General features: G+C 44.0%; 1 protein-coding gene across 4 annotated transcripts in view; it reads right to left on the bottom strand.

Moving 5' to 3' along the window:
- The window catches only part of ENTREP3 (endosomal transmembrane epsin interactor 3), a 71326-nt gene that overhangs the window by 42855 nt on the left and 4850 nt on the right, over positions 1 to 23621 (bottom strand). The gene's annotated exons all lie outside the window — the stretch shown is intronic.

Here is a 23621-nt window from a genome sequence, read left to right on the forward strand (position 1 = left end):
TTTATATATATATACGTGTGTGTGTGCATGTGTGTTCTGGACACTGTATACAGACTACAGACTAGGGCAAACAATTAAAGCCAGCCCCACCAAAGAAAGTGATTACACATAGATCATGTTCACCTTTTGCAAGAGGTCTAAACATTTATTAAATAACAGTGTTATTAAGGATTCCCTGTGGGAAAAAGGAGCCACAGCCTTTTTTCAAAATAGTTTCTCCACTTGCAAAATGGTGAAACCCTGTGCCTCTATCTAGTCTAGGTTCACTGGACAGAAGCATCAGAAGTTGACAACACCATACTACTACACATTGATGGAGTTTTCATAATAGCAATAGACCTGAACAATTTCTACTAACATATACACATGCCAAACAAGAAAAAAAATGATTATAATTAACTATGGGTAAAGAGTAAATACAAATGAATTCATTAAAAGATCTAGCCCTAAAGCCCTGACTCTACTTGTAAAATTATCCCAGACGGATAACAAAAACTGTACCAGTGGCTGCAGCTTATCTGGGGAGAGAAAGAATAGAAACAAATTCTTTATTATTTGTTGTTGAAACTTCATGGTAGCATTATAGAAGGAAACTGATCCACTCGGGTGCATGTGCTTGAAAAGTGAATGTGCCTACACCCTTCTAAGGCACCAAGGCCCAATGCCCAAACTTTGGAGAGGTAGTCACAGGAGCTCAAGATGTGTTGTCTACTCCTGGATTCACAAACCCAGGTGAGAATAATAAGTGTGATGATCGCACTCTTTCAACAGATACCACATGCAAGACTGAATATGAGGCTAATTCAAGAATGGATCACAAAATCAAGGGTTGCAGGATCTACAAAATAATAGGAAAGTTGTGTAAGTTATGTAATAGCAGAACTATCGATCTAAATAAACAAAGGGTTTTCAGAAGAGTTACTCTAGACATAACCATTCTAGCAGACACGATCCTCAGAAGATGATCTTTTCATTTTGCAGACCTAAAGGGGAAGTGAAGCAAGCAAAATAAACCATAATTTGAAAGTTTCAGTGTTACAGGCTGTATGCCCGGTAATCGAGGCACCTGTAACAAACACAGAAGGTCAGGTCAGAACAGACATCAGCACAACAAATTGCATTTTGAACAACGAAAAACAAACTCTGTAGTAGTTAAGCAAAGATTAGACACTTTGAAATAGGGCCATGTGCAGTAAACCCTTGCTTGTAGCACATTCTGTAAACAGACAACAAAGTAGCCAACTTATGTAACAACTTCATAAATATTCAGTAAGTTGAGACAAATAAAAGATAGTGAGCTATCTGTTCCAGGATTGTGGGACACATTTAAATTGGTTTGCAGCTTAAAATGAAAATGGCATATTCAAGAACTTTTCCCCCACAAAGGGAAATTATTAAGTACTGGCCTGGGAAGTAGCAAAAATGTTTCCAGTGACATCCCTCGACTGCAGATCACAATAAATCCTGTTTCAGACTGCCTAGGTTAACAGTTATGTTTAAAGGAAAGTGTCCATCAAAATAACTACTGTGATTATGGAACTGTTCAGTGCATTTGTTGTGCACACTCATTCATTATAATTGTTTGAGTGTAAGCGTGACAAACCGGAAAATATATTGTCTTCATTATGGAGGTCCCTGGGTTGCATACTTAGAAGCACTTGATGCTGTCATACCATAATGTCACTGACCTATGCAACTGCCAACATTTTCAAATACTGAAAAAAATCCCAGTGGCATATTACTATCATCACAAGCACAAGTATTGTCACACAATGTGTATATTTATTGCAAAGTTTTTTAAAGCCTGGTAATTTTTAAAAGGTAAATGACATTTGAATGATCCTACTATGTTCTGATCCATGCTCTGCAGCGGCCGAGTGGGCAGAGTTACGGTACTATTACAGAATATGTGGTAGGGGAAGCAGCACAGAGAAAGAGAGAACAAGAAAGCACATGCACACCCTGGAGTGCTCAGAGAAAAAGAACAAAAATAGTTCCCTGATCGGAGTCCTGGAAGGATACATGTCATCCTCAGTGAAGGAGGGTAAAGACACAATAGTCCAGAGGAGGGGAAATATAAAGAAAAAGTACGACAGCCGTCTATTAAGAAGCAAGGAATGATACAACAAATGATAAGCAGTGAGCTGACCAAAACCCCAATCTAAGTACTGGTACTGCACACAAAAGTGTTGGTGAGCCACAAAAATGAAATTTATATATAATTTAGCCTAGACTCCAGGAGAGTATGCTGGAGGAGCAGCTCTCATGCAGAGGGCCTTGTGCAACAATGAGTAATGATGGAGAATCAGGTGAGGCAGGCCTGCTAACAAAAAAGTGCACGTGTCACAAAGAGGAGGTACTGTGTCCCACCTTCCCATGCATATTTGCGACTGGCTTTAAATATAGTGTTTGTGCTTTAGGGTGTCCCAAAGTGAATGCTAGGGGTAGAAAAACAAATGTGACATGTAGTTTTGACCAGCTCGCAAAGGCAAGCAGTACACCAAACCCTAATCAAAAGACAACAGATAGAAGGTAAGCTGTGAACAACAGAAGGTGACACCCTTTAAGGTACTCCATCCCCTTCGGCGCTCCATTCTCTTCTCTTCACCCTACCCAATTTGCAAGCCCAGGAGCCCTGGGAAGCCTGATGATGTGGGGCAGAAGCCCAGTTATACACAGAAGCTGCATCTTACCTTTAGTTTGTTCAAAGTAAGCAGTGAGAGCAAAGTGAGAGCTAACTGGTGGGCTCAATCCCAAGAAATAAATTTGGACTGCATTTTAGATCCATTAAAAGAACGCTTCATACCTCAGTTAGGGCATCAAAGTTAATTAAAAAGGAGTAGAAAGCTACACGGTAGGTGGTTAATTGATTGTGTATTGAAGTGCAGTGTGGCTTTTTTGGGATACATCTTGGTGTTGTGCATGGTTAACTAGAGTCGTACTCGTCCTAACTTTGATTACTTGTGCATAAGCATGTAATGGAGGAAAGAAGAGTGAGGGATAGAACATGTGCCTTATATCAGTTAGTTTAATCATGTTTTATGTGTTACTTATGCTGTCTTCTGTGTCAAGTAGTGGAACATGTGCCTCTACAATGGTGTTGAAGTGTTTATGTGGGGAGTTGAATGAAGTGGTGGGAGACATAGCTGAGCAAAAGAGCTGCCTGCCATCCTTGAGAAGGCAGAGGTGCTACTCCTCGGCTGGGCTTGAGGCAGAAGAGGAACTCATTGGCATATACTTACTAGAAGTAAATGCTGCATAGAGTCCAACCAAGAGTGTGTGAGAGAGAGAGAGAAAGAGAGAGAGAGAGACAGAGAGAGAGAGAGAGAGAGAGAGAGAGAGGAGCAATCCATAGAAATGCATTGGACGTCATCCTGCCATGTTATATGTTCCTAAGAGCTCATCCAGAAGCCACCGTGAGCATCCTCAGGCACGCAGTGCCGTGGTAAATGCTCAGAAGAGCACACTCAGGAGTTATACAAAGGCAAATGACAATCATGCACGGGATACCCGCATTGATAGTCAGGATCTAATGACTTCACCCTGAAGCAACAGAAGCCAACCCACCAGTAGGCAACCACAGCACATGACCTGTACAGTCCACAGAGAAGGGAGAGAGCGTCAACCCAGGTCATGCCCTGGGTACAGGCAGCCTTAGTAGATAGATCTTTACTGGAGGCATTGCTATAGACAACAGGAGCAACCCATAAACACAGAGGGTCAAGGGAAATATTGATAACTCACAACAATGTCCCAAGGGGCATCATTTAAAATAGACAGTTGTCATTCATACATTACTATAAATCAATGTAGTGCATATGTAAGTAAATTTACATTACAAAAAAATATGGCCAACTATATGACATAAAGATATATTAAAAAAATGTTAAATACTATCTATATGTATACTTGATTAATCGCAGTATCAAGTGTGAATACAAAGATCTCAGTGTGCTAAGTGAACACTGAAGTGGACCGCGCAAAGTGATACACACAAAAAACAAAGGGAATGGTGAAAAGTAACAATAATCCAATACTGTGAATGAAAATAAATTGACAAATGTTCATATATGTATATCATTTCACAATAAAAGTCTCTTTTAGCAGGTAAGCCGTTGACGGCATTTCAACCTTTCACAATATAACAGGTCATCATCAGGACAAAGAGCATGAACATTGAGATTTCTGCCTGTTACTGTTCCAGTTGGCAGTGTATGCTTAACGATGTCTGATTATACAATTAATGGCAAGGTTATGCAGGCATCCATGGATAGTTCAGCTCATAGAATCATCAATTTGAATTAGGCTCTAGGGAAAAATCGTCGTATTAGGGGGGACGGCACCGCCACCTGCCGTCCCTTCTGTTAGAGCAGCAATTCCCAACCTGTGGGCTGCGGACACCAAGGGGTCTGTAACACATTCCCAGGGGGTCCGCAGGCCTGAGACAACAGGAAGGCACTTCTCCAGCTGGGGCCTCTCGACATAAACACGTGCATGTTTTTATTTGTGTAGCAGCTTCAAAAGCCTTCAAAGTTCCTTACACAACCAACAGCTTTTGGGCAAAAATAAAAGCGTCAAGATTACTCTAGTGAATAATGCACCTGCTGGAGTTTTGTCTAGTGGCAGTTTTGATTTATCTAAGGTAACGCAGATGGTTAATATGCCTGCTACAAAGAACAGTATTTATTTGCATAGCACAATGGGTTAGTTTTTGTCACAGAGATTTTTTTGTTACTATTCAGTTTATAAGTTACAATCTTACTCTAGTACAGTGAGCTATGAACTGCCATCAAAGAGCTGCATGCAAACTGCACGGCACAAATTAGAAAGTTTGTTTGCGTAGGAATACATTCTTATTATTAAAGTCAATGCTAACCACTGTGTTATGAATCCTGAGCTTGTGTTTCTCCAGACCAAGCACTCTTAGGAAATGCCTACCAGTGTGGCTGACACGTGAATCCTACACCTTGTAATCCCCTGTAAAGTCCTCTGAAACCCTATGGTATGGGAGGTGATATAAAACAAAGGAATTACTTGTGACAGAGAGGCTATGGAGATATGAGAGGCCCTCATGGTTTTACTTCCTTTCCCCACCACATATTTATGAAGAAAAAGCTTTCTCAGATCTTCTGTACCTAAAAAATAAAAACAGAAATCGCTTGGGAGATGTAGAATCTGACCTGGGGATTCAGCTTTTCTAAATAAAACCAAATATTGACAAGTTAGTCACCAAGATGCAGTGCCAACCTTCCCAATAAAATTGTGACTTTTCCAATATAAAATAATTATATCATTAGCAATTTGAGTATTTGTTTGGTGTGTACTTGTTTGTGTATTATTTTGAGAATTACTGTCTTAATGTCTGAAATTTAAATTGTACAATTTGCTTGAGGGTCCCTGACTTCCAGTAGTGATTCAGTGGGGGTCCTCAGGAGTCAAAAGATTGGGAACCACTGTGTTAGAGGATTTTTTCCCTACAGCCTAATTGAAAACTGATGATTCTATGTGCTGAACTATCCACAGACACCTGCATAACCTTGTTATTAATTGCATAATCTGACTTTGCTGAACATACACTACCAACTGGAATAGTAACAGGCAGCAATCACAATGTTTGTGCTCCCTTTGTCCTGATGATGACCTGTTAAATTGTGAAAGGTAGAAATGCTGTCGACAGATTTCCGTCTGAAATAATACTTTTACTCTGCAATGATATACATATATCAACATTTTATTCATTTTTTTCATGCATAATATTGGATTATAGTTAATTATCGCCACCGCCTTTGCCTCGTACACTTCAATTTCACAAGCACAGAGTGTTCACTTTGCACTTTTTACTCACACTTGAGGCTGCCATTACTCAAATTTAAATATATTTAAAAATAGTATATAAAACATTTATGGATTATAGTTGCCCATTTTTAAAAAATGTACTTACATATGCAATACACTGATTTATAGTATTGTATGAATGACAGAAACCGGCTATTTTAAATGATGTCCCTTGGGACTTTACTGGGGTCAGGCACATTTGAGTAATGGCTGTTAATGGAAGACAAGTAATGGTTTGGAAGAGGCATTCCAAAACTGAAAGGCAGAAAGAACAACCAACTAACATTAAAATGCAACACGCTGACAAATGCTGATGGTGCCGCTCTAAAGAGGAACTTATTTCAAACACAAAATGTGGAAAAACAATTTAGCAAGCCTAAGGCTCTGGTTACTTGATTTGTGAAACACTTCACATATTCACCTTAAAAGGTCCAATTGCTCCTGCTGGTCCCACATCCATTGTACCGAGTAGTGGTAGAAGGAACAATGGGCAAGTCCTGGGCATCTTTGAAAGAAAAACATTGGTCTTCCTCTTCGTGACGGGCTCTAGATTAGAGCCAACTCAAGGAGGAAGGTAGATGGTCACTTAAGCTCAGGACATGGATCAGGGAGCATGCACAGTGCAGTCATATGCTGGCCGTCAAGAAATCAGGCCCCGGCACCAAGTGGTCAGAGAAGCACCCTTCTTCATAGCAGAACAAAAGATCTACCTTAGACTGACGTCACTTTACCGCAAGACATTGCTAACAAAACTCTCTCTTTAAGGTTTTTATGTAAAGAGTGTTTTCCCAAACCTTGAAGTTGACCTCCAGTGTAATGTTGCATGGGGATCCTTAGAGTGCCCCAACTGGACAGAGCGTTTGTACACCATGTGAAAGGTTTAGGAGGGTTCCTAACCTCGTTTATCAAGCAAATGCCTTGAGGTGCAGAGCACATACACCCCAGGAGCTATGTGATGAAACCTAAAGAGGAGAACAACAAGACAATACAAAAATAAAAAAGCAATTTAAAGTTGCAGAGTCCACTTTGTCAACAGACTAAGTGCAAAGACTGGCCTAGAGGAAAGCAGCAAGAGTATAACCGGCTAGTAAGCTACAACAGTCTATGCTTCAAAATCTTCACCACTGGGGCCCTGCAGAGTGGACTGCGTGAATTGTATTATTAAGGCTGCTTGCGGAACATGCCCCCCTTACTGCGGGATTTCACAATGACTGTTAGGGTTAGGCAATGAATTCCTTAGAAAAATTAACCAAGCAGTGCTAAAATTTGGGGAGGATAGTCTCCTTTCACTCTCTCCTGCCCTCATGTTTATATAGGGAATTAAGATGTATATTAGAGATACTGCGGACTAAGATATAACGAATTAAATTTTCCCTAAATGTGTATCTATCTGTTCATATATCCACCAATAAAAGGTTAGAATTAACATAAACTAACTATAATCCTACATTTAACCATTATGTACCCGAACTATGCACACTCTGGGACTACATACAACAAGTTACAAAAACTTTTGTTGTAGGTTAAGAAACTTTTTTTTGTTGTTTCTCCCATGCCAGAGTCCATCTACCCCAAATACAAACTTAAGAGTGCTCCACGCTCCAAGAATACCAATCATCTAAGCCAGGAGCGGCTGTGCCCCACTCCTCTCTTCGGACCACTTTAGACATATCCAAGCTCTATTTATTTCTTAGAATAGCTTAAAAAGCATTACCGTCCAATCCAGCTCTATATTTTACTGGCTTGCTCTATTTATTTCTCTTAGTGAACTCGACAATCAATTAGTTCTGTGATTACATTGGACAGTGTCCATGCTCTAACAGTATGGTTAGGCCATTATTCCACACACTGCGACCCCCACCTGCATTCCAGACTATGGGATGTTTGGCTGCTGATGGAAGGTCATGTATACAGGGCTCTTTAACTGCATCCCTTGTGGAGACGTAGGCCAAGTCTCCGCCCTTTGTAAAATGTGTGCAGTCTCACAAAAATGCCCAAGGCAAGATGACTGCACTTTAGGGTAGCTCTACCGGCCGGGCGCTAAATCTGTATATTATTGTGCCATCTGCCTGCCAGTGGAACACAAATTGACCTCCACGGTTATTATGAGGTGGAGTGGGCAGCCCTGAGACAGTATTGGGCCGCAGATCGATATTGGAGCGGACATAGTAGCCTATGGCTGTGGGCTGGTAGATGGCTTAACCGCATAGAGAGAAAGTGATAGGGAGGACTGTGGGGGTGGGGACGCCCAGTGGTCCACGGAGACACCCAGGCATATACATGAGATGAGCCTGCTCGGTGGTTGTTGGGAACTGAGAGAAGCACTGAGCTGCTGGAGTTGTAGTGGTGCGCCGGCTGTGGGAAGAGAAGCCCAGCTGATCGGCGGGACAGTCGGCCTGCGCGCAACTTGTTGATACCTGCCTGCACAACTGAGGCCTGAACCCATGAGGAACAGGGTCAAGACTGATTTGCATATGGCTGGGTTCAAACTGGGGTGGCATGGTGAGCAAAATAATGGATGGATTAAACCCAGATCTGTGACTGGGGGTGAATGTTTGATTGGTTCCGCATTCCGTCCATCCAGTTACGCTATCCCACAGCGTTCATTTTGCTTTGCTTTTGCCGCCCTAAGTGCGCCGGGTATGCCCAGACGTGGGTCCCGGGCTCACTGTGCCACTGGATTCAAGCTAGCCTGGCTGATGAGGGGTGAAACCCCGAAACCGGTCCCAGGATGCTTGTTTCCGGTCCAGGGAGAACCTGGCCTGGCAGTTCGGGCTGGACTGTTCCCATGAGGAACAGGGTCAAGACTGATTTGCATATGGCTGGGTTCAAACTGGGGTGGCATGTTGAGCAAAATAATGGATGGATTAAACCCAGATCTGTGACTGGGGGTGAATGTTTGATTGGTTCTGCATTCCGTCCATCCAGTTACGCTATCCCACAGCGTTCATTTTGCTTTGCTTTTGCCGCCCTAAGTGCGCCGGGTATGCCCAGACGTGGGTCCCGGGCTCACTGTGCCACTGGATTCAAGCTAGCCTGGCTGATGAGGGGTGAAACCCCGAAACCGGTCCCAGGATGCTTGTTTCCGGTCCAGGGAGAACCTGGCCTGGCAGTTCGGGCTGGACTGTTCCCATGAGGAACAGGGTCAAGACTGATTTGCATATGGCTGGGTTCAAACTGGGGTGGCATGGTGAGCAAAATAATGGATGGATTAAACCCAGATCTGTGACTGGGGGTGAATGTTTGATTGGTTCCGCATTCCGTCCATCCAGTTACGCTATTCCACAGCGTTCATTTTGCTTTGCTTTTGCCGCCCTAAGTGCGCCGGGTATGCCCAGACGTGGGTCCCGGGCTCACTGTGCCACTGGATTCAAGCTAGCCTGGCTGATGAGGGGTGAAACCCCGAAACCGGTCCCAGGATGCTTGTTTCCGGTCCAGGGAGAACCTGGCCTGGCAGTTCGGGCTGGACTGTTCCCATGAGGAACAGGGTCAAGACTGATTTGCATATGGCTGGGTTCAAACTGGGGTGGCATGGTGAGCAAAATAATGGATGGATTAAACCCAGATCTGTGACTGGGGGTGAATGTTTGATTGGTTCCGCATTCCGTCCATCCAGTTACGCTATCCCACAGCGTTCATTTTGCTTTGCCTGAACCTGGACTACAGCAGCCTGATGTTGGGACTGCAGAGGTGGAACCATTGGCTGTGCGTTCTGGGATGCGCTTGATCTCTCCTATTGGAGGGTCGCAGGTGGACCGGGGACTCCTGAGGTGAGAGCAGCTCCGGTATTCAGAGCCTGATGCTGGTGCAGCTGGGCTCCCGGACGGTGCGGTGCACTGAAACACACCTCACGCAGTTGGTGGGTACAAGGCCGCATGGGGTAATGTAGAGACAACTGAGTGGTGGACATTTAGATAATAACGCTACTGAAGGGCAAAGGATGAGAATGCCCCCATTCACAACTGCGCAAAACTGATTGGCTTGATGTATAAGAGGCCCGATTGTGAACCCACATTTGTGCAACTCCCTGAGTAGACAGACGGGTTTGGCAGGGGTGCTAGAAGAACTTGATGAAGGGGCGCTCAATGGGTTTGTAGGGAGCAGCTACACCTGATTCCACATAGCTGGTCTGCCGGGACGGAACATTGTCAGCTAGATCTGAGGGCTTAAAGCCAAGTTGCAGCAGGATCCTAGTTGCCCTTACAAGACCGTTGTGTAGCAGGGATCTGTTATCCAAGCCACCTGGACCTGCCCGTGTACCACTTGGGAGTTGCCCAACACGACTGGTGCACAGAATTGTAGCAGGAATGTGTAAGCGGGAAGAGCTTTTCAGCACCCCTATAGACTGTGCAATATCTATAACTTGAAGACTCGTAAGAGCATAACTGTGAGGCCTAAGTGTGACAATTGCGACAGACACAACTGAGAGACCCTGGCTGTGACACAACACCGTGCAACATGTGGAAGGCAAAAAAAAACGAGTCTCAATTTGTAAGCCAGACCTTTCACTAAATCAGCACAGAACACCACACCTGATAGTGAACAGGGATTAGGCTCACAGAGTACGCCTACACTGGAGTCTACCTTGTTGGCGATGAGAACTAGTTCGCAGTCCGTTGATGGAAAAATGTAGGTCTAAACCTACGCATCAATCACACGAACACCAAGCTGGATAAGCAATCAGCGAGAATCGCAGCGGTGGACTAGAGGATCTCGATAACTAAAGATGGCTTGCAATCCGTCGATACCAAAAGCCTCAATATGGAAAAAGTAATGGCAATCATTCAAGTAAAAAATTAAGACTTAGAGGCAGGGTCGCAACACAAAACTCTGCGGATTACTGGAGTCTCAAAGTCCACCAACACTGGGAAAATGGAACATTTTGTAGAAACAACACTGACAGCAGTCTTTGGAGCTGAAACATGTCCTATCTTGTAATTTTGGAAAGAGCGCATTGTTTGCTCGTAGAGCTGCCTCCGCCCGGGGCACCATCGTGCCCAATAATCGGAAAGTCATTCAATTATTGTGACAGAGACATGGTGCTTAGTATTGCACGTGAGAAAAGAGAGATCAAATAATGAGGAAATCAGATTGAGTTTATCCAAACTTCACACAGGCGGTTCAGGTGGCCCACCAGGAGTTCCTGCCTATCAAGAAATTATTACAAAAGGCTCACATTCCATATGCAACGCTCTACCGGGCAAGACTTAGAATTGAATATAATGGAAAGCAAATCGTTTTTACAACACCCAAGGCAGAAAAAGACTACATCAAGTTGCTTTCCCTGCAGAAACGAGAAAGAAACCTGGAAGACACGGATGATGAAGATGTTCCATTGTCTAAATAAACTGGAATTGTTCTGCTCACAACTGAGCCCCATTGGGCACAAGTGTTTGTTGGGAAAAGGGAGTTTCATTCCGCCTCACTGAAGGTGGCAATTTCGCTGCCTTAGTGAGATGGCTGATGTGATGGCACACTCCAGCACAGCACGGCCACCTTCATCCATCTGGAGGGGAATTGGGCACATGGCGTCACCTCAAGAGGGAGCACCCCAAATTGGTTTGATCTGTAAAAGTATATGAAATAAGATTTTTATTCTACAAGTTGGCAATTTGGGGAATGTCTTTAGCAGGTAGTGATAGCTGAAGTAGGGAGGGAGTTATGGTTGTAGGACATGTGCATCACCCGAAGACATTCACTCTACCTGTATGTGTGTACGATATACAATTGTTCAGTGACTCTTGCATGTACATTTGGAAGGCAAATCTACATAATTGCTAAATCAGGCGGTACAGGTATATTTGTCAGCTTGAATGTACGTGGGCTAAATAACCCCAGAAAGATTTGAATAGCCCTGAACTACTTAGATTGACATGACATTCAGGTCACCCTACTACAGGAGATGCATCTATCATTCTCCTAAGGCCCAAATATGGGCTCTGGTTGGGTAGCATATTGACTTGCATCATCCTATTCCTTTTATGCTAGAGGGGTCTTGATATTAGTGACGAGGTCAAGCACTCCTTGGTAGATGACCAGGGATGGCTTGCAAATTGCACAGGGACTACTCTATGACACCCGTATCATCTGGGTAAATAGGTATCCCCCTTATGTAGATGATCCTACCTTCTTCACACAAGTGTAGATAAATATAAACACTACTGCCATCCACTGTCCTATGTGGTGGAGACTTGAACATGTATTTGGATCCCACCCTCGATAGATCAGCGCTAACAAAATGGCATTGTAAACAATCTGCACATGTTCTCCAAAGGGGCATGGGGGAGTGTGGGATGGTGGATGTATGGCGGCTTCCGCACCCTCTGAAGAGAGGAGGCACATTTGTGTCATCAGTGCATGAGCCGCAGTCCAGACTGGATTACTGATTGACCTCTAAGGAGAGTAGCTTGTGGGTGGCAGAGAGTCAGCATATACCTAAAACACTTTGATCATTCTCCAGTATTGATGCCCTTAGCCATACCTGCTATTACTTCCCCCCTTTACTTGGCGATTTTGTGAGGAGGCATTACTGGATGCTGTGTTTAACAAAGGCATCAAGGCAGCAATCATTGAATATTTTGAGAAAAATGTGGGAAGCTTTGCCAGATGGGACACACTCTGGCAGGCCTTTAAGGTAACAATTAGGGGGATCTGTACGAGCACCCAAGCAGGCGTGTTAAAAGCAATCCGTACCAAACTACACAAAATAGAAACCACAATACAGTCCCTTGAATGTTCCTATGAAAGTAGGCTTGTGGCAATCCATGAGCATTTAGCAAAATTGCATGATCTGGCGGCTCAGAAGTCACAATTTCTGTCAAAATACCATGTAGTGAGGACTTACAGAGACGGGAAATGGCTGGGATGCAGCCTGGCGGCTCAACTCAGAGCACCAAGGGGTGCTGAGCAGGTAGTGAAAACAGAAGATGATGACATATATGAACATTATGAAATGCCTGCTATCCTCACCTCTTTCAGGCAATTGTATGCAAATCTGTCCCGGACCCGGTAAACCGCTCCAGAGGCAGAAGTTTGCCGGTATTTGGAGGACGTAGCACTGGTGTGGCTGTCTCTGGGGCAGCGGGAGGATCTCCTGCAACTCATCACAGTTGAAAATGTTAGGGAAGCAATATGGGTGCTCCCAAATGGCAAGGTTCCTGGGCTTGATGGCCAGACTGGAAAATTCTGTAAGGCGTTCTATGAGCTCTTAGCCCCCATCTACATGCTGTGTAGGAAGAAGCACATCAGAAACAGATTCTGCCTCCTCCTTGTGAGAGGTGTTAATAGTAACCCTGCTGAAGCCAGATAAATCACCGGAACTCTGAGTCATACAGGTCACTGTCCTTAATAAATATCGACATTAAAATTCTGGCCAAAATACTAGCTACCTGGCTACAGCCAGTACTACCAACACTGGTTTTGCCACATAAGTCCGGCTTCATACCGTCTATATCGACTGCTCACAACCTCTGTACTATATTTGCCCTATTTCATCAACTGGACCCCGCTCTACAAGTGGCGGCGATTTTATTGGATGCCGCAAAGGTGTCCAATTTTATAGCATGGGATTATATGTTTGTCATTATGGCCCACATGGGCATAACTGGGGCATTTCTGCAATGGCTATGCCTCCTATATTCAGAGTGCGTGGCATGAGTGTGAGTCAATGGGCATGCATCTGAGAGTTTCTGTATGGTAGGGGCATGAGGCAGGGTTGTCCCCTGTCGCCATTGTTATTTGCAATAACTTTGGAACCTCTGGCATGTATTGTCAGACAATGACATGACACATTTACCTTGTGGTTCTGGCTGCGGCCTTTGAGTATCTCACTCTTTGCAGATGACATAGTACTCTATGTCCGAGACTCTCATGTGAATTTATCTCCCATGATTCACAAATCCATTAAATTTGTGTATTACTCTGGCCTATGTATTAAGTGGGCGACATCTGTTATAATCCTGCTCACGCCTGACACCAACCAGTACCCAATGGACTTTCTACTTATATAGGACACAGAGCCAGTGAAATATTTAGGAGCATGGATAAATAGAGACTCTGGACAGGTAGTCCGGGCAAACTATGGCAGATCTATTTCGAAGCTGTAAGATCAAGTAACTAGATGGGGAAGCGCAGGACTTTGTTGGCAGCTGCTGGAGGCGGGACCAGGCCCCTTAAAACTACCATTGCGCTCCCGCCTCGCGGGAAGCGCAGGACTTTGTTGGTGGCAGCTGGGGGGCGGGACCAGGCCCCTTAAACCTACCACTGTGCTCCCGCCTTGCGGGATGCGCGCTGGCGGCGCCCGGGCAAAGCCCGGGCCAAGGGCAGGCCCATCCTTTGCCCGTCATTGACAGGGCAGGGCCTAGTCTCTTGGTTTTCCTTTCTCCCCCATATCCATTTTGAGAAATTATACTTAATTTAACCAGGATGGGGAAAAGGAAAGCTAGTGGTAATCCCATTGGGCAGGGAGGGGCGAGGAAACTACATCGGCATGCTGCTGAAAATTGCACATTGACCCAAATTGACGATCTAATAGAGGAAGTAGATAGTTTGTTAGCCCCCAAACCCTGCAAGTCCTCCAAGAGAGGGAACGATATTGCAACCAAAGGCATAAAGTCTTTCCTTATCCCTGCGACTAGAGAGCTGCTATTAGAATCCCCACCGGGGACTCACTTGGAGTCTACTTTATCAGAAACCCTTGTTTACCCCATAGAGTGCCCTAAACCGAGTGTGACTAATCAGCAGGACAGTGTGTCACCCCCTATAAACTGTTTTAATTGTTTCTTACACCTTGTCTCTTTGGCAACCCCTAGTATAGAGGAGATTGCACCAAGGGACGCTGAGGAGGCATTAACACACTTAGCCACCCAGAGGGAACGCCCTGTTGAGGCACAGTTAACACAAATAAGAGCAGAGGTGGTGAACCTAAGAGAATATATCACATCCTTGAGTCATATGATACATGAGAAGCTGGACGGTATAAATGCCGTAATTGGGGACATAAGGAAATCCTCTTTCAAACCTGAGCTTACCTCTCTATCTAAGCAAACTCAATCAATTGAAACATCTACGGCAGGAAAGCACTAGGGAAAGAGGGCTGGAGTGGCATCCCACAATTGCCAATCGGAAGGCTGTGTAGCCCCGAAGTGGCCAATCCAAACAAATGTGATATCAACTTGAAAACAAGCCCTCAGAAAACAGTAATAAAGACCCCTACGGAGTACTCTGTTGAGCCAGACTAAGCATAGCCAGTATGACATATATATGATGAACATTCCTAAGTTAAATCATGGTCTTAAGGAACAAGGGGATTCACTCAAAAATAAAGTAATCCACTGGATAAGGGGAGTAAAGAAATGTAGGTCCGTTATACGGGACAACATAGTTAATGTCCAAAGATATTCAAGTGATAGCTTAGAAACGGACCTCCTAGGGTTGAAATTGAACAGCCAGAGCCGAGTAAAGTGTCTTCTAGCGCTTGAGCAAAGATTGAGACCTGGTACCCTATCCCAAGTAACTCTTACTCAAACAATTCCGCCATTAATGGCCAATTTGTTTTTTTAAAGGCAGCCACAGCAATATATTGCTTCCCAGTATATGTACCTCAAGGCAGGGCTTTAGGATTAGTCCAACTCCAACCGGGGATTGACGCAAAGCTCCCATAACGATGGCAGAGAGGGACGATGCATCTACTAAAAGGGTCATGGAACCCAGTGCCCCAAGAAATCTGTCATTGGGCATCGCGGGAACAGAGGTAGAAATACATTGTAATGGCCAAGTAAAAGGGTGGGACTGTGGAGTGGCATCTTCTATAAAAAAAGGCTAACGAGAGATTGTTAAATATAGGGGATGGTAATGATTCCCTTATTAAATTTTTATCCTGGAATGTGGCAGGTTTGCTATCAAAAACAACTAACCCAGAGTGGTGCAGTTTTATAGATCAACACCATATTATTCTTTTACAGGAGACATGGGCCCCTTCAATGATTTATAGAGCAGGATACTGGACTTTTCAGAAGGCTGCGCTCCCATCGCCATCTGGGAGGGCTTCAGGGGGATTGATAATTTGGCTAAAGCATGATCTGTTCCCCAAGGCGAAGGAGCTATTTGGCCCTACTAAGGATATATTAGCTGTGGAGGTGGAGTTTAGCAGTCCAAGGGGGCCTACTCGTATAGTATTTGTGAATATATACATTAGACCTGGTCAGCAAAGCATACAGATTGCTTTGCTGAATTCGCTCACAGATCTTTTGAACCATCTACCAGGGGGGAAGGGCATAATCATTGCAGGGGATTGCAATATGCAATTGAGTCATAAGGTCGATTATGAGCAAGAAAGAACCCAGTTTGCAGACCCCTAGGATAGATCAGGCCCGGTTCAGGTCACAACAAAGAAAATGGGGGAGCATTAGACCTATTCGAGAATCGAATAACAACTATGGGACTAAGAGCAGTAAATGGGAATATGAAGTCGGATACTCCGGCCTTGCCTACATATAAAAAAGGACTATATTCGAGCCACTTAGACTATATTCTAGTAGACGATATACTCTGGAACTCTCTCATTGATATGGTTGTCTCCCCACGGGATGATAGTGACCACCAAGCTCTCTGCACATCCTTCCTAACCACCACATTTAATTGTAGTAAACTGACTAAATGGGTGAAGCGTAATACTTTAATAGCGACAAATGATTATATAAATGTGAGATGGGAAATGGTGGCAGAAGATGCGAAGTTCCAGATATCAATATATAATGTAGTTATATTGACTCTTCTTCCCCTCAAGCACACTGACTTTGCACTGGTTGACCTGATTAATTTACATGGTACTTTGGTCAACCCGTTAATACCTTTCTTTCAGGTAGTAAGGAGACGGGTAGAAACCATGGGTAGATCCCTGAGATGGTTCTCTAGTTCTTGCCGACAGGCCAAATTACAGCTGTTGGAAGCCTTGCAGGTAGGGAGTCGCCGGGAGATAAGAGCAACTAGGACTGCATATAAAATAAAATTGAAAAATACCAAAAAAGAGTGGGAAACTAAAAAATTGGAATGCTTTGGTAGATGCTCTCCATGAAAAGGATACAAAACTGTTTTGGAAATTGGTGGCAGAAAAAGGACATCCCCAAAACGTGGAGAGCTATCCAGCAATCCTGCCAGAAACCTGGGTGTCGCACTTTGGAAATCTGTACAAAGTGGTTCAGATTAGTTGCATCAACGTTGCTCCATCAACACTAGAGGGGCCTTCTACTTCTTATATACCAACCTCTGGGGTAGCTATTTCATCTAACTTTGATCTGGACCCTTTTTCCCTAAAAGAAACTACTCTGGCCCTTCAAACGTTACATAAAGGAAAGGCCCCCGGTCTAGATGGTATTCCAGGTGACTTGTATCTATCCCGACCCAGAACTTGGTCTTTATATTTAAACGTGCTTAGTAACGTGCTTCTGAGGGGTGGTGGGCTTCCCTCTACATGGCAAGGAGCAATAATAGTTCCTGTCTTTAAAAAGGGGTCAAGGGAATTACCAACCAATTATAGACCAATAAGCTTAATTGACATGAGTCAAAAAGTATTTTGTAAGCAGGTCCTGACCAGATTGCAGACATGGATAGAGGACTGTCAGATCCTCTCCAATTTTAAGGCGGGATTCAGGAAAGGAGTCAGCGTTCAGATTCAACCTCCTCTGCTGGAAATAACTGATACTCAATAAGAGCCACTTGTATGTGGCCTTTATTGATATAAAGGCTGCCTTTGATCTGGTCCCACGGGACTTGTTCTGGAATGTCTCGGAGTCATATCAACTTGACAAAGAACTGCTGAGACTGATAAAATACCTTCACAAGGGAACTTATGCTCAGGTACGTTGGTCTCAAGGTGGAGACCTGACAGAAGCTATACCCGTTGATAGCGGGTCAGACAGGGGTGTGTCCTAGCTCCCACACTGTTCAACCTCTTTATCAACGGTGTGGCAGAACAGCGGACGCATTGTAACCATGATGCCCCGGAGCTAGTAGGAGTCCCGGTCCCCATTCTTATGTTCGCGGATGACACTCTATTGATTTCAAGAACCCCAATGGGCCTTCAAAATGAACTTGATGCTTTTTCTATCTTTTGTGCCGAGAGGGGCCTTGAAATAAATCCAACTAAGACCAAGTTTATGGCCTTTAATCTGCATAAGTCATTCAGGGGAAAAATGACTTTAGCTGGACAATTGGTAGAGAGAGTTAGCCAATTTGATTATTTGGGGATCAGACTAGCGGATGACAAACAATGGTCGCCACAGATTGGAAAGAGTCTGTCTGTCCTCCGGCAGAGGTCAGCAATGATAGGGAGGAAAATTGCAAACATCTCGGAAGGGGAAATCTCACCTGCCATTACTGTATATAAGGCAGCGGCAGTGGCGGCTTCAATTTATGGTGACGAATTATGGGGACACTGCAATTCCAGAAGCTTGACAACGGTAGAAAATCGCTTTATGCGTAACTTTTTGCGTTTGCTGACGAGTGCTCCTCTCACACCCCTCAGATTTGACTTAGCTCTAAATGAGATCCATGATGAAATTGCTCTGAGACCACTTATGTATTGGGTTCGTCTTTGGACATCAGAACATCTGTCCACCTATCAAGCAGCAGCAGCTGAGCTGCTAGCGGATGGTGGCGCATTGAAAATTCCTTGGTTCAAATATATTAGAGATATGAGCCAACTCATTAAAATGGAGGAGGTGTGGAGAGATCCTTGTAACTTAACCAATGAAGCAAAAGTACGCATAAGGTGGTGTTACTGGGAGATGGTTCTGGTGCAGACTCGGATCAAAAAGGATCAAGGTAGCAGTACATTACAGTTTTAGACCATAAATGTAGCCCCAAGTTTGAAGCCTATATGGACAATATAAACCCTCCTATTATTAAAAGCCTCTTTATTAAATTTAGGCTAGGGATTTTGCCACTCAAGACATTCACCGTAAGGTGGAGTAAGGAGGATAACAATTCGAGCTTCTGCCATTTCTGTCACGAGCAACCAGAGACACTTGCACACTTTGTATTCTTCTGCCCTAGATATTTGGTCCCTAGAAAGAAGTGGATTATTCCTCGATGTGGATCACTGGGGATAAGGAAATACAATACATCCTTATGAATACTGGCAAGTGATACTAGTGACAAGGAAGTCTTTGCAGTCACAAAATATCTCCAAAGTGCATGGGCTATAAGAACTAGAGGAAATCTTGCTGACTGATTGTCAAAGCTTAAAACATTTTTGACAGAAGCAGATAATTAAGTGGAACTAAGTCAGAATATTTTTTAATTTTATACATTTTTATAATTTTATAATATTTATTGCCTGTCTCACACTGTTTTTGCATTTGTGTGCTCATGCAAAGTATTTTAGAAGAAAGTGGCAGGGCTCTTCAATGTATTATATGGCATTTTTCTCTTTTTATCCTTTTTTCTATTTTATTGTGTGAATATGGTATGTTCTTTTATTGGAAACTTTTATGGCTTTCAGCCGAAATAAAGTGCATTTACAATGAAGTAACTAGATGGACGAGGCTGCCTCTGTCCCTGGCGGGTATAGGATAGGAGTCCTTAAAATGGAGATATTACCTAAATTCCTGTATCTATTTGTTAATGTTCCAATTACTCTGCCAGAGTATGTCTTCCAGGAATTGAGGACACAATTCCTTAAGTTACTCTGGCTGGGTCAGCAGCCCAGAATCAGTTGGAAAATTCTCACCTTATACGATAAAGGAGGGGGGTTAATGACCCTATTATCTTTATCTATGCGCACAGGCACTTTTTACCCCCTACTGGTACGTAGCCCACAATTACATGCCATACATAGAAGTGGAACATGATGATGCTCACCCCATGGCACTCACTGCATTCATAACACACAGGCGAGATGGGGTACCACTCACTGAGATTAACACAATACATTCTACATCTGCAGATTGGCAGCAACTAAAGGAACTAGAGGTGAAACTTCCATTATACTCTCCAGCATTGTCGCCAAGACACCACCCTGCAATCATGGACACACTGGAAGAAAAAGCACTTCAAATATTACCCAAATGGGCTTACACAAGATGGGTGATGTTTACCCTAACAACACTTTTGTAACCCTTAAGGAACTCACGTGTGATCAGGGCCACACTCTATTACTGGCATTCAGCTATTTTCAGCTGAGGATAGCTCTGCACGCCTTCTACCCTCAGTTCCTGGACGTCCCTCCTGCTCTTAATGCGCTGCAGGTCCTTCTCACTAGCTATGACAACACTTAATTACTAAGCTCTGTAATGTGGCGAGGATAAGCTGGTGACCACTGCAAAAGCTCTGGAGCGCTGTAATGCAATACTTCCTCGCCCTATGAGGGAGGCCGAGTGGACATTCTCTTGTGCGCAACTATACACGCTCACTTCTAATTGTAATTTGAGATTAATTAATTTTAAATTCTTGCACCAAACATACTACACTCCTGTCAAACTCTACAGATTCAGGGTGCGGGATGATGCAGGTTGTGTGGGATGTGGGGCGCTAGAAGCGGACGTTAGACACATGGCCTAGTAGTGTGCTCCAGTCATGCAATATTGGACTCAAGTTACAGAAACTGTAACAGAAATGGTGTCGGAGCCAGTGCCCTGTGATCTGTTTACTGGGGAATGGTCAGAGATCTTCAGCCTACTATTCGTAGATTTGTGTCAGTGGCTTTGTTGTTGGCAAAAAGAAGGGTGGCTTTTCATTGGGGTAGTAGGGTCAAACCCACCAAGAACTGGCTATCTGATATGACGTATTGCAGATCCCAACTGGAACTCTATGCGGAGCAATTACCAAAAACTTCTAAGCCCAAGGACACATGGAGACCTTTGATAACATATTTACTAAGGAGCCAGGGGAAGTTTAGAGCTACTGCTGTTGCAGGGGTGGATTTATGTGTCTCATGTGATTGCTGTGTTGTGTTACAAGGTCAGTGCTGCTCATTTATTTTACTGTTACATCTCAATTTGCCCCAAGGGTGTGTTGGAGGACGGGTGATTGCACAAATGTTATTATAACTTGATGTACTAATTGGTAATGTCAATAACAAAATGAAAAAGTATTTAAAAAAAACATTTACAACCAGAAAACATATACAGTGAGAAACTGGGCATATGTATATATGTTTTCTAAATGCAAATATGTTTTAATCATTTTCTTTTACCAAGTATTTTTGATAAATTGTTGTATGGCGGTGAATTTTTTGTTTTATGAACAAATTGTTTTGTTTCATGGGTTTGGAAACAGAATACGTGTGAAGGGTGACTGACGCCTTTAGATGACATGGTGTGTGGGCCTGTGCACAAGGGTGATCTTACTGCTGGTTAACTTTGGCCACTGTGGATCTGGCAGCCTACATACATGCCCACTGTTTCCTTGGTCTCTGCCCCAAAACTGTAGCTGTATGATCAACTGAAGGTAAATATCTGCTCTGCTCCTATACACAAAACAATATTCGTCAATGTACATGAAAACTAATGCCCCATTCTCTGTGCTTTGCTTTCAATGCCTAGCATCCAAGGGAACTTGGTGTCTGGAAATAAAGCTCCACTATTGACTGGGTAAATACAACACTACCTTCCCTCACTGCCTCAGAAACCCCAGCAAAACAGGATAAAGCAAGGAGATGATAACACTTGTTGATTTTATTTTGGAAGAAGCTTGTACTTTGGCTTCGGTTTCTGGCCAGTGAATGCAAAATATAGAACAAATCGTGTTCCTTCAAGCCAGTAAACTGTGATTCACCTACATTTTGAGCAGTCTCTGTGCAACATACCTGAAGAGTAAGTTTGCCCGGGACAGGTTATTGCTGTTGGCTCTTTATCCCGCCCAATAAGCACCAGGCCTAGATTCTGGAAAAGGTCCTTACCTGTTTGTATTCTGTCAAACCAGCATTGAAAACCTTCAGGTGTAACTGCATTATCGACTTTGTAGTTGAAAATATTTTGAAGTTAATCTGAAACATCAAATTGGCATCCTGTCCTTACATTGGGGATTGGAGTACCCAAGGAGAGCAGCTTGGTTATCTGACAAGTGTGTATGAGCCCTGGTGGTCCTGGGACACTAGTGGCAAACTACAATACTCGCCACCCTTACTGCTCAGTAAACTCCGATTACCCTGGACCCAAAGATAAAGCTTGACAAGACATGGCTGCTCCAACCAAACAGAGAAGCCCCTTTATATTCAAGATATGATCTGTTGAGCCTCTCATTCACTGACGTCCCTTAAAAAAGGGCAAGAGGTGCCAACAGACCACACCCTAAAAAGTCCCTGGGATGTTCAGTTACCCATCTTTCCAATCACTCCCAAGATAAGACCCTATGTGCAGTAGAGAGCACCCCCATCTTCCCACAAACACATACTTATTCGAGGCTACATCCACCATAGTTACCCACAAACATACCCATGGGTAATTCTTTCACCAAGTATGTCCTAAACAAAGGGATAGCTGCGCTTTCCTCACTCACAGCACACCTTCCAAGACTGGTCCAGTTGTAATCAAATCTAATCCTCTACAGAAATATCCAGTCAGGGGAGACCTGGAAGTATACCCACTCCTATGCAGCAAGTGTCAGGATAGGCCCAGGGCTCTATGCCAGGGCTCACTTTGGACAGGCAGATGGGTGCCACTCAGTCCTAAAGGGCACTGAGGAGCTTATTACCCTCAGAGCATCCTTTAGGTTGGGCCATGGGGGCAGGGGGGGTGCGCTCCACCTCTTGGAGAGTAAATTAGAAAATGATTTACACAATACACTTTATAGCCTAAATCATCTGTGTGCTTTTCGCACACACAGCGCCCCAAGGGTAGTGTTCTCTGCTTCCCCAGTGAATGCTTTAAGACGGATTCACCTTGCTACCACCCACACACGAGTATTCCTCTTCTCTAGAGCACCCCAGATAGACAGGCCTAGCCGTGCTACCACCAACAGTGCACCCCACAAGTCTACGGATATTCCTCTGCACTAGAGCGCTCCTCAAATCCATAGAATTCCCGAGACAGCATCGAAGGTTGCCTCCCTCCTGCACCCCATCAAAACAGGCCCAGAGCCCCACCCTCCGGGGTCTTCCTCAGAGTCTGGCCTGTCCCGTTCTGCTCAGGGTGCCATTCGATGTAGCTTCCCCGAGCTCAGTGAAGTTAAATGAGGCAGTATCGGCCGTTTGGTGTGGGGCCCCCACTCCCAGATCCATTACTGCAAAGTGCTCTTAATGGACCTCCTTTTGAGCCAGGGAAATGTTCAGCAGTGACTAGCAGGAGCTAGAGGAGCCCAGCAGGCACGTAGGGACAGGGAGTACAGTGCGGTGCAGGGTGCAACCGCTTCTGCACAAAACCCAAGGCTATTGTCTCTGACTCTCAATACCTGCACCAACAAATATTAATAAACCCACGGGTGCGAATCTCAGCAGGGCTAACTCCTTTCGTCTTTTTTCGAATTTAGTTCCATAATTGGGATTAATTTTTTTTTTCTTCATAAAGTACAGTTAATGGATGCACTTGCAATAAAACCATAATTCCGCGACATCTTACTACTCCAGATGTGGTATCTGAGTTTACAATATCCAACATCAAAAAATGGGTTCAACCTGCAAAAAAATTATATATCCCATAATTTTAAGAAATATTTACATTCATATAAATACATCACAGACCGAATTCCATCTTCCTGATTCAATGATCGGTACAATCCCTCATCGACACAGACATCCTATAATACAGTTCACAAGGAAGAAAAGAGGGAGACGTCTGTTTGGCACGGAC

Source organism: Pleurodeles waltl, chromosome 12 (genome assembly GCF_031143425.1).
Source record: "Pleurodeles waltl isolate 20211129_DDA chromosome 12, aPleWal1.hap1.20221129, whole genome shotgun sequence".
NCBI lineage: Eukaryota > Metazoa > Chordata > Amphibia > Caudata > Salamandridae > Pleurodeles > Pleurodeles waltl.